The sequence below is a fragment of the Rhinolophus sinicus genome, chromosome 13 (assembly GCF_057876585.1).
Source record: "Rhinolophus sinicus isolate RSI-liver-muscle chromosome 13, RSI-T2T, whole genome shotgun sequence".
Lineage (NCBI taxonomy): Eukaryota > Metazoa > Chordata > Mammalia > Chiroptera > Rhinolophidae > Rhinolophus > Rhinolophus sinicus.
Window position 1 is genome coordinate 59295358 of NC_142513.1, and position 13799 is coordinate 59309156.

Genomic DNA, 13799 nt, shown 5'->3' on the forward strand with positions numbered 1-13799 from the left:
CAGAACGTTCTCTACAAACCTCAGCTCCCGGGAGCTCAGCAGGCCACGAGTAGTTGAATGTAAATTCCGAGAACCCTTAAGAAACATAAATGTATTACTTTCTGTTTTTATGAGAGAGGAGAAGCAGGTGAGAGGACTGGAAAATTAAACACCCCCCAAAAAATAGCAATTAAGATTGCATGTTTGAACTATTAAGAACAGGCAAATTTGGGGCTTTCTTGCCTATGAGCTGAATTTACGTCTCAGAGGAAATACATACATCTGCCTGTAAGACTCTTAAATTTATAAACATTGTCATACATTCTTAGGCCAGTAGCACACGAAAGTACAGGTCGTGGATTGAAGTGTGGTGTTACCCCAACCAGAAGGAGCTAAGTATGGAAATTGAGAATGATGTTTAGAGACTTTTGTAGTGTGACGTTACCATGACGACACCCAAGTAGGTGATTGGCAGCTGCATCGTGAACAGGGTGTGGACCAGTGTCATTGACCTTATGTGGACAGTCGCAGGACCAAGAGCTGCCTGTTAGTGTTAGTTCTTCGAGGGATTCAAATAAAATGGATTCTCCCCTGCAGGGAGTTGGAGAAGCGCTGGGCATGTTAAAAGGGTTGAGTTTGCAGTGGGTAAAGAGCTGGGAGAGAGGTAGAAGACTTCACACTCGACCTTCCATCCCAACAGGCCAGTTCATGCAGAAGGGGGTTGGCTGCCATGCCTGCTGGCCATTCTGTTAGGGAGCCCCTCCACTTGTCCCATAGGATTTGTTTGAACCCTGGTCATGGAGCCTGTGGGAGAGATTTGCTGGTCCACAGTGGAGCCAGGTGGTTTAAGAGGTGGCCTTCGGAGTCTGGCCAGGCTTGGCTTGGAAAACCTGGGCACTTCCCTGCTTGTGGCCTGGTCCACTTACTTTCCTTCTTCGTGCCTCAGCGTTTAGGAAATGGGGAATGACGGTTTCTCCTGGCAGGGTTCTCCTGAGCGATAGGAATGAGATAATACACACAAGGGGCTCCATGTACCATCTGCACTGGGAAGGAGGGTTCTTTGTGTTGCTTTGTCTTCATTCTTTGAAAGAGTGGATTGCATTGTGGGTCTCCAGGAAGTTTTGAGCTGCCCTCCCTTTTCCGAATTCCTCTGTGTGTGTGTGTGTGTGTGTGTGTGTGTGTGTGTTCTGTACCCTTGGTGGCGGTGCTGGTGGTGGCGGTGTCAGGAAACAGCCACCAGTTTCCTGCCGATTAACTCAGTTCCTGGAGGGTCCTCCCTCGCAGTAAGGGAGGCCTGGCCTCCTGCCTCACCAGCTTGCTCTCCTGGCCCCTGGCCCCTAAGGGGCCTGCCTGCCCTCCCACTGCCCGAGGTCCCAGGACACCCTCACAGGCCTGCTGAGCCGGGCTCTGTTCTGGCCATGGGTGGGGCACCCAGGTTCCAGCTGCCGCTGGTTTTGCCTGCAGGTGTATTTCCTGTGCACACCTGGCATCTGTGGGGACTTAGGCTTGTCCCAAGTGACCCCTCAAGTTGGACCTAGGAGGTTTTGATCATCTGAGCTGTAAGCCCTGGGGTATGATGCTGTTAGGGTCTGCGGCCCCTTTACAGGAGGCCTGATGGCAGGGGCCTCAGGAAGGAGCCCAGGCCAGGGTGGAAGACCCCAAGATTTCCCTGCTGCTGAAAGGGGAGTCTGGAGGGCCTCTCTTTGGTCTTCAGAAGGGAGGGTCTAGTACGGGGAGAGGCCAGCATAGTGCTGGATTTGGGGTCCCTAGTCTGCCACTTGGCCCTTGAGTGAAGGACCACAGAGAAGGGAGCTCTGCTGGCAGAGGGCACTAGGCCTGGCACGGCCACGAGGCCGTGGTTTTGGTCCCAGACACCCCAGCTCTCTGACTGCGGGGTGCCAGTGATGAGCTGAGGCTTCCTGCTCAGACCCCTCGGCGTCCACAGAAGTGGCATCTCCCGAGGGCTGCCCGAGGGTGTGGACCCCAATGCCTGCAGGTCGGCCAGGACTGGGCAGCGGTCATCGGGCTGGCTCGGGCCTCAGCACGACCCATGCTTCTTGCACAGGGACGGGGCCAGGACCACATTGGGCCTGGTGTGTGGAGGCCCTCAGCTTCCTGAACGATTATACTTCCCAGCACACGCACAGCTCCGCACACGTTTCACCCGAGTCGGGCCCAGCTCCTTAGCTGGGATGGGAAGCCCTGTGCTTGCTCAGACCTAGTGGCTGAGTCAACAACGCCGGGATGTGTATTTGGTTAGCACACAGAGCGGCCGCTGAGCCGGCCCACGGCCTTCCTGCTCTTGGCTTTCTAGCAAAATGTCCTCTGGAAAGGTCAGCCGGGACCAGCTACATAATACGTGGGGCCTGGTTCAAAATGAAAATGAGGGCCCTTGTTTGAAAATGAGTAAGAGTTTCAAGATGGCGGCAGCAGCGTGATGACACCAAGGTGGCCTGTCCTCAGCCTGGGCCCCGGGGGGCTGCACCCTGAGCTCAGCATTCCCCAGCCTTGTAAGACCTGGTGGCAGAATTAGGCTTCTCTTTGGTAGAAGAGGGACTTTTCATCCAAACCCGCTGAGTTCGGAGACGTGCTCTCCCCACAGGCAGCTTTTCTCAAGGGTAGGAGTGACTGGAACTTCTCCTTTTCGTCCTTCTCCCTGTCTCTGTAAACTCAGGAAGCTTTGAGGCCCTCCCTCCCTCCCAGCCCTTCTCCTTTCTTTCTTCCCCTCCATCCTTGCTGCCCTCCTCCCATCTCTGTTTCTCTCTTCCTCTTTCCATTGTGTTTATTAGGGGAAAACCCTTCTCATGTTTGCTGTGTCACATTTTCCAGCCGTTCATTTGGTGCTGTTTGATTTTCACGTCCCTTTAATGACACGAGCGAGATTGCTCCTTGGATTTCCAAAGCCTCTCGCTGAAGTGGCTCAAGCCAACACCTTCCCCCCCCCCCCCCCCAAGGATGTCCCTTCAGTGGCCTCTGGCTCTGTCCAGATGGTCTCTGCCCATTGGGAGCCTGGAATGAATTCTCATTGTTAGCATTCGTCACTCACCACCTCCCCCCTACATGTAGCCGTCAGCCCTACTGGCCACGTGGAAAGAAAGGCGGCTCGATTCTTCCTGGTGACACCCCCAGGAGCTCTGGTGACAGACCTGGCCATAGTTCCCAAACATAGTGGCTTCCATGGCTTCCATGAAGGCCCGGGTGTGTGAAGGGGTTAAGCAGCTAAGCGCCATGTGACACTGTTCTGCCTTCCCTCACCCTCTCCACAGTCACCAGAGGATTCTCACAGCAGCCATACTTCCTTGCGGAAAACCCTCCTCTGGTCTCCTGCTGCATAAGAACAGCGTCCAGACCCTGTGTGTGGCCTTCCAGGCCCTGCCCTCCTGGAAAGGCAGGCAGCCAGGGTTGCTAAAGAGACACTTGAGCCACACCTGGAAGGATGGAAGAGGTTTGGAAGGTGGAGAGAAGGACAGGGAACATTATAAGAAAGGGATGGCCCAAAGGACAGAGGGGAGGTAGGAGTCGGGAGTGGCTGGGGAAGACGGGCAGCGGGACCTCAGTAAAAGTCTGGCTCTGCTCGGAGAATCTGGAATCACTGGGTGGGCCCTTGCAGCAGTTTGCCTTTGTTTCCCCCTGTCACCAGTCTGGGAATTCCCTTGAAGCACTTTAGGAAGGTGACAGGGGCCTGGTGGCAGCCCTGCTCGCAGCAGGAATGTACTGAGCCTTTTCTCTGTTAATGGGAAGGGTACCTTGCTCTTCAGCCCTGAGCCCCCAGCCAGAATGAACTAAGGGAGCACAGAGCAGAGCTCGGGCAACTAGGGAGTCAGCTGGAAGAGGCCTTGTTCAGAAGGGGAAACTGAGTCCTGATGACCAGTGAACACATCACTTGCTGCGTTGGGCATCTTGGTAACAAACCAAATATTGGCCCAGCACATGCAAAAAAACAAGCGACAACATGCCTGCGCAGTCTGTTTTCTCATAACTTCTTATTTTGAAAATGTCAAACACAACAGAAAAGCTAAGAACCTTCATCTAGATTCTTCAGTTGTTACCGTTTTTGCCGCGTTTACTTTATCTTGCTCTCTTTCAAACGGTTTGGCTGAATCATTTGAAAGTGAATTACAGGTAGCATGAGGGTTCATCCCTAAATACTTAGGCAGGTACCTTTTAGGAGCAAGGACTTTTCCCTGCGGAACTACCAAACCATCATCACCCCTAAAAATATTACCATTATTCAATAATATGAGTATCATCTAATATACGGTCCTATTCAAATTTCCCCAATTGCCCTGCAAAAGTGTTTTTAGGTTCTTTCCCTGGTCCAAAGGCTCATGAATTGCCCTTGGTTGTTGCGTTTACTTCATCTAGCACAGTTCCCCTGCTTTGTATGTTGGTGTGCGATGTTGGCTTTGCAGAGTCCGGGCAGGCCAGCTGTCTTATAGAGTGGACTCTGGCTTTGTCTGATTGAGTAAGTTCAAGTTAAGTTTGCATAGTTTTGAAACCCGCCTGATCACTGCTTCATTGTGTCTAAAAGAGTCTTAAAGCAAAAGGTACAGTTGAGGGTGTCTCCTTTGTCTCCTATCCCTGACTGAGTCATGGGATGTCCTGTCCAGCCACCAAGGAAAAGGGGTGGCTTTAGTAACATTATATTCTATTCACACAGTGTTTCAGCAAACTGGAGATTGTTCCACCTGATCCACAGCCAGCCTTGGCAGGCGTTCTCTTCACGCAGTGGATGGGATTCTGAGAGGCTGAGTTTGTGCCCGGGTCCACAGCATTAGGCAGAACCAGACCAAAACCCAGCCCTTCTGATCCATCTCGGGGCGCCTGGAGTGGCAGCTAGGAGAGGGGGCAGAGTTGGTGCCCTTGCTGGACTTGCCCCAGCACTGGGTAAGTTACTGGGTGGTACCACCGAACCTCAGCCCTGGGCCCAACACACGGAAACTCCCTGAGTGCTAGGCAGAGAATACGGACTATTCTCGAATGTGATCTAACCTGTTCTGGTGACTCCTGCGTCATGGTGAATGCATTTAGTTACTGAACTGTGTCCTGAGGTGTTGGGATGGCTTGTCCACCCTGAAGGGTCCCAGGCTGCCATTTGGTAATTTTTCATCCTGAGCCTTCGCCGTCAGCTGCCACAGCCTCCTCACCCTTTCCACCTCCCCGCTCCTCCTACTTTGCGTCTTGCATCTGCTGTGGTCTAGGAAGCCAGACACACAAGCTTGTTAGAACTGAGTCCAAAGGCTGTGAGTGAGGGGCTCTGTCCACGGAGAGAAGCGGGACTGAGGCACCAGGACCCCTCTTGGAGGCACGCCCGTCAGATTTACTTCTGGGCTTTCTGGGCTTTTTGGTACAGTACTCCCCTGCTCTTAGGAGAACTTGAGGTTGCCAGAGAAGAGACTTCTGCTGCCCAAGTGGGGTGTTGCTGTTGTGTGTTTCAAGTTCAGAAGGCCTAGAAAAGACCATGACATCCAGCAGAAGTGGCTGGGGAGAACAGTGAGCGTGTGTGTGGGTGCCAGAGAAGGAGGGAGGGCACTTTGGGTGCCATGGTCACGGCGCTGAGTGGCTGTGCAAGCTTGAGTTGGGACTCTGAGGGGTCCCAGGGCACGCTGCCTTTGCCTGGTCGTCTGTATTAATATACACCCCACCCCAGAATTCCTGAGGGTCTGCGCCTCTGCAGAAGAGAACTGGGCAGCAACACCCCTGGTTTCCCAGGGGATCTTGTTGCTAAAGCCACGTGCCAATATTCTGCAGGCTTTTCTCCCAAGGTACTTTCCCTCCATTCTGTTCCTCCTAACTGTGTCCCCTTGGGCGGGAGCCTGCTGAATTCTGTTCTTTCTCAAAGAGATTTCTATCCTCATAAACGTATAAGCGTGGCCCCCTTTCTCTTTCTCAGCGGAGGCCTTCACGGAGGAGTTCAGAGATAATTATTGTTCTTACTGGGTTAGTGTCTAGCTCTGATTCTTCCCAATACACCAGGAGATCAAGAAAACATCTATGAGATGTTTTATCTATTAGTTTAGTGATCAATTCCTTTTTTTTTTTTTTCTAGACACTGGGGTATCTTGCCAGTGAAATTCTTTAAAGCTTTTTCAAAACAAATAAAAATGTAATTTGTTGTAATATGCAGTTGACCCTGGAACAACACAGGTTCGGGCTGTGCGAGTCCAACTGAATCCACGAATATTTCTCAATTGACAATTTGAAAAAACTTGCAGATGAACCGCGTGGCCTAAAACAGATGCTGGAAACTTACGGTATCTATAAATACGTAGTGTAGTATACACGTCTGTTCTCTTCCTTATGATTTTCCCAACAACATTTTTTCTCTAACTTACTTTATTGTAAGAATACAATATGTAATACAGGTAACGTACAAAATATGTGTTGATCTACTGTTTTGTTATTGGTAAGGCTTCCAGTCAGTAGGCTATTAGTAGGTAATTTTTTTTGGGGGGGTGTCAAAAGTGGTGGATTTTTTACTATGTGTGGAGTCAGCGCCCCAGACCCTTGTATTGTTCAAGGGTCAACTGTATTAAAATAATGCCTCCTCTGAAAAGGCTTTCTTGACCCCCTAACTTTCCAAGGCTTCCCCTCTTCTGGGCCCTCGAAACCCCCATTGCCATCCTCAAAGTCCTGAGCTAAATTGTAATCACCTACTTTCTTGCCAATTGCCGCCCCCACAACCGAGAGCTCCTGAGGGCAGGCTTGGTTCTTGCTCGTCCCTTGGAATGCACAGGCCTATAGCAGGGCTCAGTAAATACCTGCTGGAATTTGCATTGGTGGGATTGACATGCAAGAGAGAGTATATGCTCTCAGTGGTTCAGTGACACTTCCCACCCTATGTTCCCTTGCATCGCCACGTGTCCCTTCTCTCGGCTTCCTTGTTGGGCTTTGAGGCCCTTCTGGGCCTGCTCCAACCCAATAACAGCCCTTCCCAGAGGAAAGGGTTTTCTTTCCCGGATCTGTGGTGCACTCCACCCCCCAGGAGATTGGCCTCAAGCAGCTCAGGGCCTCGGACTGGTCCTCGGCACGTTAAAATCCCAGCCCACACCACTGAGCTTGGCACAGACTGATGGCTCAGTAGATGAGTGAGGTTGAAACTCATTCAATCAATCAATCAATCAATCAATAAGCCAATCAGTGAGTCTTCGTCCACTCAGCCTCTCCGTTCCTAGGCACGTCTCATTACCCAGCTTTGGGTGATCAGAAGGAGAAAGAAACGTCTGCATAAAAGGTGACCCCGTGTCAGGTTTCGTCATGACCCTGCTGAGTATTGAAAGGCAGGAGGAGCAAGAAAAGGAAAGACAAAGGGGACAAAGGGGGACCAGAGACATTCACCTGGGGTCTCAGAGGGACGTCTGGAGAGATGTTTGGTCACTGGATTGAGGGCTGTGTGGGCAGGGGCCACATGTCCCCTGGTCCAGCTCACGGGCGATACCCAGTGATAACTGATGAGGAAAGGACAGAAATCCAAATCCAGGCCTGTGCTGGAAGAGCGACTTGGGTTCTGTGTATCTTGTACTCAGGGAAGTGCTGATCGGTGATGTGACAACAAGCTTCCGTGTCCACAGAGTCCCCTTCCTTGTAAGGACACTGATCCGACAGTTGGCAGCCAGTGAAAAGGCTCCAACCCACCCTCTCAACTTCCTGGACTGAGCCCTGGCCTGGGCTTCCTTGGAGCAGTTGCTGGAGAGGGCACCCCATCCCCGGCCCGTTAGAGTCATTCACTCCACATGTACCGAGTGCCTTCTGTACGACCCCACAGCTGGAGAACTGAGTGGACGTGGCAGCGGCCGGCCTCTAGCCAGCACACCTGCCGCACTCGGACACTCCTCTGTCCTCCTACCTGGACTCTTGGCTCTCAGCCAGAGCAGGAGACCCCCGGGGAGACCAGCCCTCACCCACAGCGTCCTGGCCGGGGCTCTCTCGGCCTTGGCTCCCCCAGGGCCGATGGGAGGAAGCCACAGACAGGCGGCCGCGGCCAGGGCAGGGGTGCCGACCCTGAAACAAAGCTGATGGCTACCGGCCCTTGCCCCCTGCTACCGAGAGGGAGCCCTTCTCTTGGAGAGGTAGTGAATTTCAGGGGAAGCCTTTAAAGCAGCTCTTTTGATGCTTCTCCAGTGGAACTGAATTTATTTTCTGTACTTTTAAGAATTAACTTGCAGTTCTCAGCCTCTCTCTCCCTCTCTCTCTCTCCCCAGAAAGGAGAGAAGGAGAAAAGAAGAAAGGGTCTGCATTGTCGCCGTGATTGGCACCTTCTGTGAATGAGGGGTCACTGCGCCAGGCTGCTCCTTTTCAAGCGCTCCGTTCTCCCCTGCCCGCTGTATTCACGCTGGAACGTTCTTTCTTTCAAAGCTTCTGTCTTTCTCTCCCCTTTGTGTCTCTGCTTTCCTTCCCTTCACTTTCCTGCCTTTCATTTTAAGCTCTCACCATCTCCCTCGGGGACCACTCCTCTCGCTCTCTTTTTTCCCCCCTTTTCTTTTTCTATTCAATTCCTTTTTTTTCCTTTTTGCCTCTTTTTTATTTCCCGAACTTCTTTTTTTCTTTTTCTTTTTGAATAGTGCTTCTGTTTTCAAGGGACGGGATGAGTAGAGAAGTCGGTTTATTTGAGGAAGGGAGAATGTGAATGTTTGCATTTCTCTCTGTTGCTCTAACTAAATGTGTTTAAAAAAAAAAAGAAAATCACCACGCTGGACGGTGGTTTCCTTTGGGCTCCTGCTTTGAGAGGGAGGGGAAAGGGTCTCTGCCAGATAAGAGGGGCCTGTTCATCACAGGTCAGGTGGTTCTCGCTGAGAAATCCTGAATGAGTCACGGCCTGGTTGGCTGAAGGCGTGGTGCTGTGCATGCAAGATTCAGACATGGCCCTGGGGACGGTCTCCCTCTCTGCCTGGGCCCAGGGTGGCCTTGATGTGACGGTGAGGACCCGAGGTGCATGTGGACCCCCAAACCTCCCTCCTCCGTGGGAGTCGGGCTTTCTTGGCCGTGGGAGCATCGTGCAGGGGCTGACACGCGGCACAAGAGTTGTTTGGTGAGGCCCCCATGGCGGGGACGATGGCCCCACATTGGCTGGACCCAGAGTCCTGGAGAGGAGGCTGGGTCAGCAGAAAGGAGGAAGCGGGGAGTCGCGATGGCTCCAAGGAGGTGAGCGACGCTTGGAGTTCAGATGGGTGATGACTGATTGAAGGTTTGCCATCTTGGAAATGGTACAGGGCCTGGGGAGACGTGGGGGGCCTCTGAGAACAAGCCCTACGTCTCCCCATCCTCTGCCACACCCAGCGCCGCCAGCCCACGTAGGGGCCTCACAGATGTTGTTGAAGTATGAACGGGATGTGTCCTTAGCCCATGTGGAATAGGTCCAGCATAGCACACAGCCAACTAAACTGGAAAGCACCATACCAAGGGGGGCCCATCCCCTGCCCCCTCAGCACAGGGCATGGAGGGACGGGACACGGGGGCAGGGCCCCAGCCACGTCTGTGAAGAGGGGGAGGGACAAGTCAGCACCAGGCGTGGAGGTGGCACAGGCACAGCAGGGCGGTGGCCAAGCCAGACAGGACAGGGGGGGCCACGGGCAGGCTCATAGGTGGGGCCCAGGGGAAGAAGAATGCCGGGGAAGTGGATCTGAACCCCCTGAGAGGTGGTTTATTCAGGAGACATGTGCCGAGCACCGACTCTGCCAGTTTGGAGGATGACACATGCTGCAGAGGAGGACATCCCAGAGCGCCACCGAGCTGGGAAGGAGGCTGTGTCCTCCCTCTGGGTCTGGGTGACGAGGGCCAGGGGAGCTGTGGGTAAAGGTGAGCTGGAGGCGGTGGGGAGTTGTACTCCAGGGAACAGATGGAGGACGGGGTGCCCGGGGAGCAGGAGCCATCCCTGCTTTGTCTCCCTGAGTCACCACTGCGCGTCCTGGCCCTGTCTGCTTCTCAGACACCTGCTGGCAACCCCAGAGCCTGCCAGGGCGGGCCTGGCTGCCTGTCAGGTTTTTCCAGTTTGGGCAAGAAACCTCCTTACACCCCATTAAGGCACCCACAGCCGCCCTGGCCTGGAGATGACAGGGGAGTCTCCGCCTGTAAAGGCAGCTCGGCTCCTGGCAGGGAGACGGGGGTCTGCATTTTGGGAACAGGCTTCAGAGGCAGACATGTTTCCTGGTCCCCCATGTCCAGGGGGTCAGTTCCCCTTCAAGAACTGGCACCGAGGAGCCTGGCTCCTCCAGTAAGTAGCTTTGTGGCCCCAGGCACATTACTGAAAGCTAATAATAGGAGCACACAGGCTGCCAGGCTCTGCTGTGAGCACTTTGCATATTTTACCTCGTAAGGCGCCACCCACACTTTAGCGAGGAGAAAAAGTCACCCGGTTGAGAAGTGGCGAAGGTAAGATTTGAACTCGGGTCTTCAGATTCCAGAGTCTGGGCTGTACACCAGCGCTTCTCATCCTGTTTTTGAAATTCTTAGTTCTAATCCTTGCAAACCAGTATTGTTATCAACGCTGCCTGGATGTCATAGCGGTGCCAAATAGCTATGAAAGTGTCTGCATGCTACCCTCATCGGTACGGAAGCAGTGACAGGGAGGCACTGCTGTCAAGGGGTTCTTAACCTTCCGTGCCTCAGTTTCCTTATTGGTAGATCGGGAGTGAGGGTACTAGTACCAGCCATGCAGACAGTGGTCGCTAATAGCTAATGCAGTTAGAGTTGGCACAGGCTGGCACTGTAGCTCTCCGGACAGCCAGCCAGTCTGCTCGCATCAGGATTTTGCCATCTGTGGAGTGGGAATAAGAGCTGTGCCCACGCAGGTGCTGGCACTGACCCAGCAGGGAGGACTCACTGGCATCAGGCCAGGAAAGGGCTTTGTAAACTGTAGAGGGCTGTGCCCGGGTGAGCGGGCGTGCTTATTTCCCTGCCCGGCCGGCTTTCTGAGTCCCAGAGGAACTTGTGTTTCATGCTGCACTTTGGCTCCCGGACGCGGGCCCTGAGGGCGCCTGGGCCAGTGCACTGCCCACCGGTCCTTGGCGCAGCGCAGGTGTGCAAACGGGCTTCCACCCCTCCCGTGGGTCCTGCCCGCCAGCTGGCCGTATGAAGGTCGTGTTTGTTAGGTGACCGGGGAAAGAATGCATCTGCGCGTCGCTCCTGTTTGCCGCCGATTACAGCCTGTATGGACAGCCGTGTGTGTGTGTGTGTGTGTGTGTGTGTGTGTGTGTGTGTGTGTGTGTGATGTCTGCGTGTGTGCACTGTCAGCCTAAATGTTTCGCCAGCTGTCCCTCCCCCCCCCCAGAGATACACAGAGGCATTACGTGAATGAGAGAGGCATTCTTGACTCCTCTCCTGGCATAAATCCGTACTCAGTTGGGTGTGTGGGTGACTGCAAAATAAATGTTGATTACGGCAGCGGCAGCTTCAGGAGGCAGCGGCTGCCAGGCGCTCTGCCGAGAGGGACGCCTGGGATGAATCACGCTGGCTGCCGGGAGAGAGGAGAGGGCTCGGTGCCCAGGCCGCACTCCTCACCCGGCTCCTCACTCGGCACCTTCTCTGTCAGCTGCTCTTCCTCCTGTGTCGCTCCTGCACCTCCAGCCTGGGCAAGCCCTCTCCAGCTCCCCCTGCGTCTATGGGGGGAAGGGGTTCCCAGCCAGGCTCTCCCATCGCGAGGCTTCCCATTCCCCTCCGCCCCCGAATACCCCCGAGCACACTCATTGAACTAACCTCCCGACAACTCTGGCAAGTGGGGACCGTGATCCCATGCCCCATGTGGGGAGACGGAGGCGCAGACAAACCCACATGTAGAGATGGACGCAGACACCACAGCCCATACTCTGAGCCGCTGTTGCCTCCCAAGTACCAGTTTACGATGAAGAATGTTTCTGACCCCTTAGGTTTACAAAGAAACAACCAAAGTGAAGTGACTCTGTCCTCTTGTGGTACCCCACACATTTAGTGCTCATTTCCTGTCTGGCATTTGGCTCTGCTGTTGCGTCGTTCTTAGTTTTGTCTTTCTAACCAAACTGTGAGGTTCCTGAGAATGGGGAACGTTTGTGTCCCACCAGCAGCCAGCACCAGCCTGGCCCGTGGAGTGACGATGATAGAAATAATAAGAATAATAATTAATCATAATAATAATAGCTCTCAGTAGCAGAGTCCTTACTATGCACCAGCCTTGTTAATTCCCTTATCTCCTTTATATGAAAAGCGCAAGCATTTAAGTGAGACCCCGGAATGACACCCAAGCCCCACCTGTTCTCTGGCATGTCTGTGACCTTGAGAAGGTCACTCAGCTCCTCCTTGGTTTCCCTTCCTTCTCTGCAAAGTGGGCTTTCTTCTCAAGATTCTACGCTTTATATCCCTGGTCTCATCAGATACCAGCCTGGCCTGAAGGAAGGGCTCCGTGCTTGGTACATCTTTTCCTGTCACTGTCCCCATATCACAGACAAGAAAACCGAGTCCCAGGGAGGTTGAGGGCCTTGGCCAAGGCCGCACAGATCGTGAGTGGCAGCGCTGGGCTTGCAGGCCAGTCCGGCCAGACTGAGAGCCGCGCTCCTCTCCCCTTTGCAGAGTGGGGGGCTGTCCTTCCCCATCCCTCCCCCGTCTGCTTCCACCATCTCTGCCTCCTTAGGTCCTGCTCGTGGGTTCCTGAGGTGCTAAGCCAGCCTTTTAGGGGAGCAGTAGAGCTGTCGTGTCATTGGCACCTCTGAGGGTCCGCAGGCCTGGACCCTGGGCTTTGCAAGTGGCACCAGAAGGGCAGGCCAGGAGCTGCTCTGGGGGACCCTTGGGTCCCAGGACTTAGGGGTAGGAGAGCTCTCGAGTGGGGCCTTCCTTTTCTCGGAGGCACTTCAGGGTCATGGTAAAGAGTGAATTTTGAAGAATGGATGAGTCTTACCCTCCTGTTCAGAGTGACAGGACCGGGGCACATTGAGCAGCCATTGTGTGTGGTGGCCTAGGCGTCAGGCCTCATTCACACGAGGCAGGGTGGGGCCTGCAGGAGGCAGCGCGGCCCAGTATGGGGGGCCTTCCTGAACTGTAGTGAATTCCTGCGAGGGCAGCTCCGAGGAGGGGTCCTGCCCTGGCTTCCCCCTGAGGGGGCTTCCAGCGGTGGATCCCTCAGCGCAGCCTCGGGAAGGCGGGGCCAAGCCCCCTCGGGTGCCTCCCACCTGTAGTTTGCTCCCTCACTTCCACAGGTGAGGTCGCGAGAGAGTCTCTACGGTGGCAGGTAGGGGGTTCCTCCCGGGATTTGTCTGCGTCTGACCCCAGGAGGTGACCTGCGAGAAAGAAGGCTTGCACTGAACTATAGAAGCCAGAGTTGATGAAATGGGGTTTCTTTGCCCTCCTTCCTTCCTTTTTTCTTTTTCTTCTTCTTTTTTTTTTTAAGCCAGAGATAAATAAATGTAGCCCTGAGATGACAAGAGAACATGGAAGGAGATAAAAGGAGAGTAAAAGGGAGCGAGAGACCAGAAGCAAAGGACAGAGGGGGACTGGGACTAGGCACTGCCATGAGGGAAGAGATGAAAGTGGAAAGAAAGAGATGGAAGCACAGGACCGAGTGGCAGAGTGGAGGATGGGGTTGCCACGGAAACGGAAGGAGGGGAGGAACGGAGGGAGGAGAAGATGGGATGGAGAAGGCTGAGGGCTCAGCATGGGGGGCCTGAGGCAGCGTGGGTGAGGGGCTCCCAGGGCTGAATCAGGCCCCCGTGTGGGGAAACTGAGGTCGGCAGGGGAAGAACACACACCCCAGGGTGGGGAGAGCTGGGCCTGAGCCCGGGGCTGACGCAGCTGGGGTCTGCTCCCCCCAGCCTGCAGGGGCTGCCTCTCTCCAAGCCTCAGCTTCCACACCTGCAACG

At 54.2% G+C, this 13799-nt stretch overlaps 1 protein-coding gene across 6 annotated transcripts in view; it reads left to right on the forward strand.

Moving 5' to 3' along the window:
• ZNF710 (zinc finger protein 710) overlaps nucleotides 1-13799 on the forward strand; it is a 50090-nt gene that overhangs the window by 19877 nt on the left and 16414 nt on the right. Inside the window, exon 1 of one of the 6 annotated variants that reach the window (XM_074317719.2) lies at nucleotides 4640-4866. The exons of 4 other annotated variants lie outside the window; for them this stretch is intronic. The gene's annotated coding sequence lies outside the window, so the exon portion shown is untranslated. Of the gene's footprint in view, nucleotides 1-4639; nucleotides 4867-9582; nucleotides 9775-13799 lie in introns of those variants that run through there. One more of the 6 variants, XM_074317722.2, reaches the window with a different exon arrangement.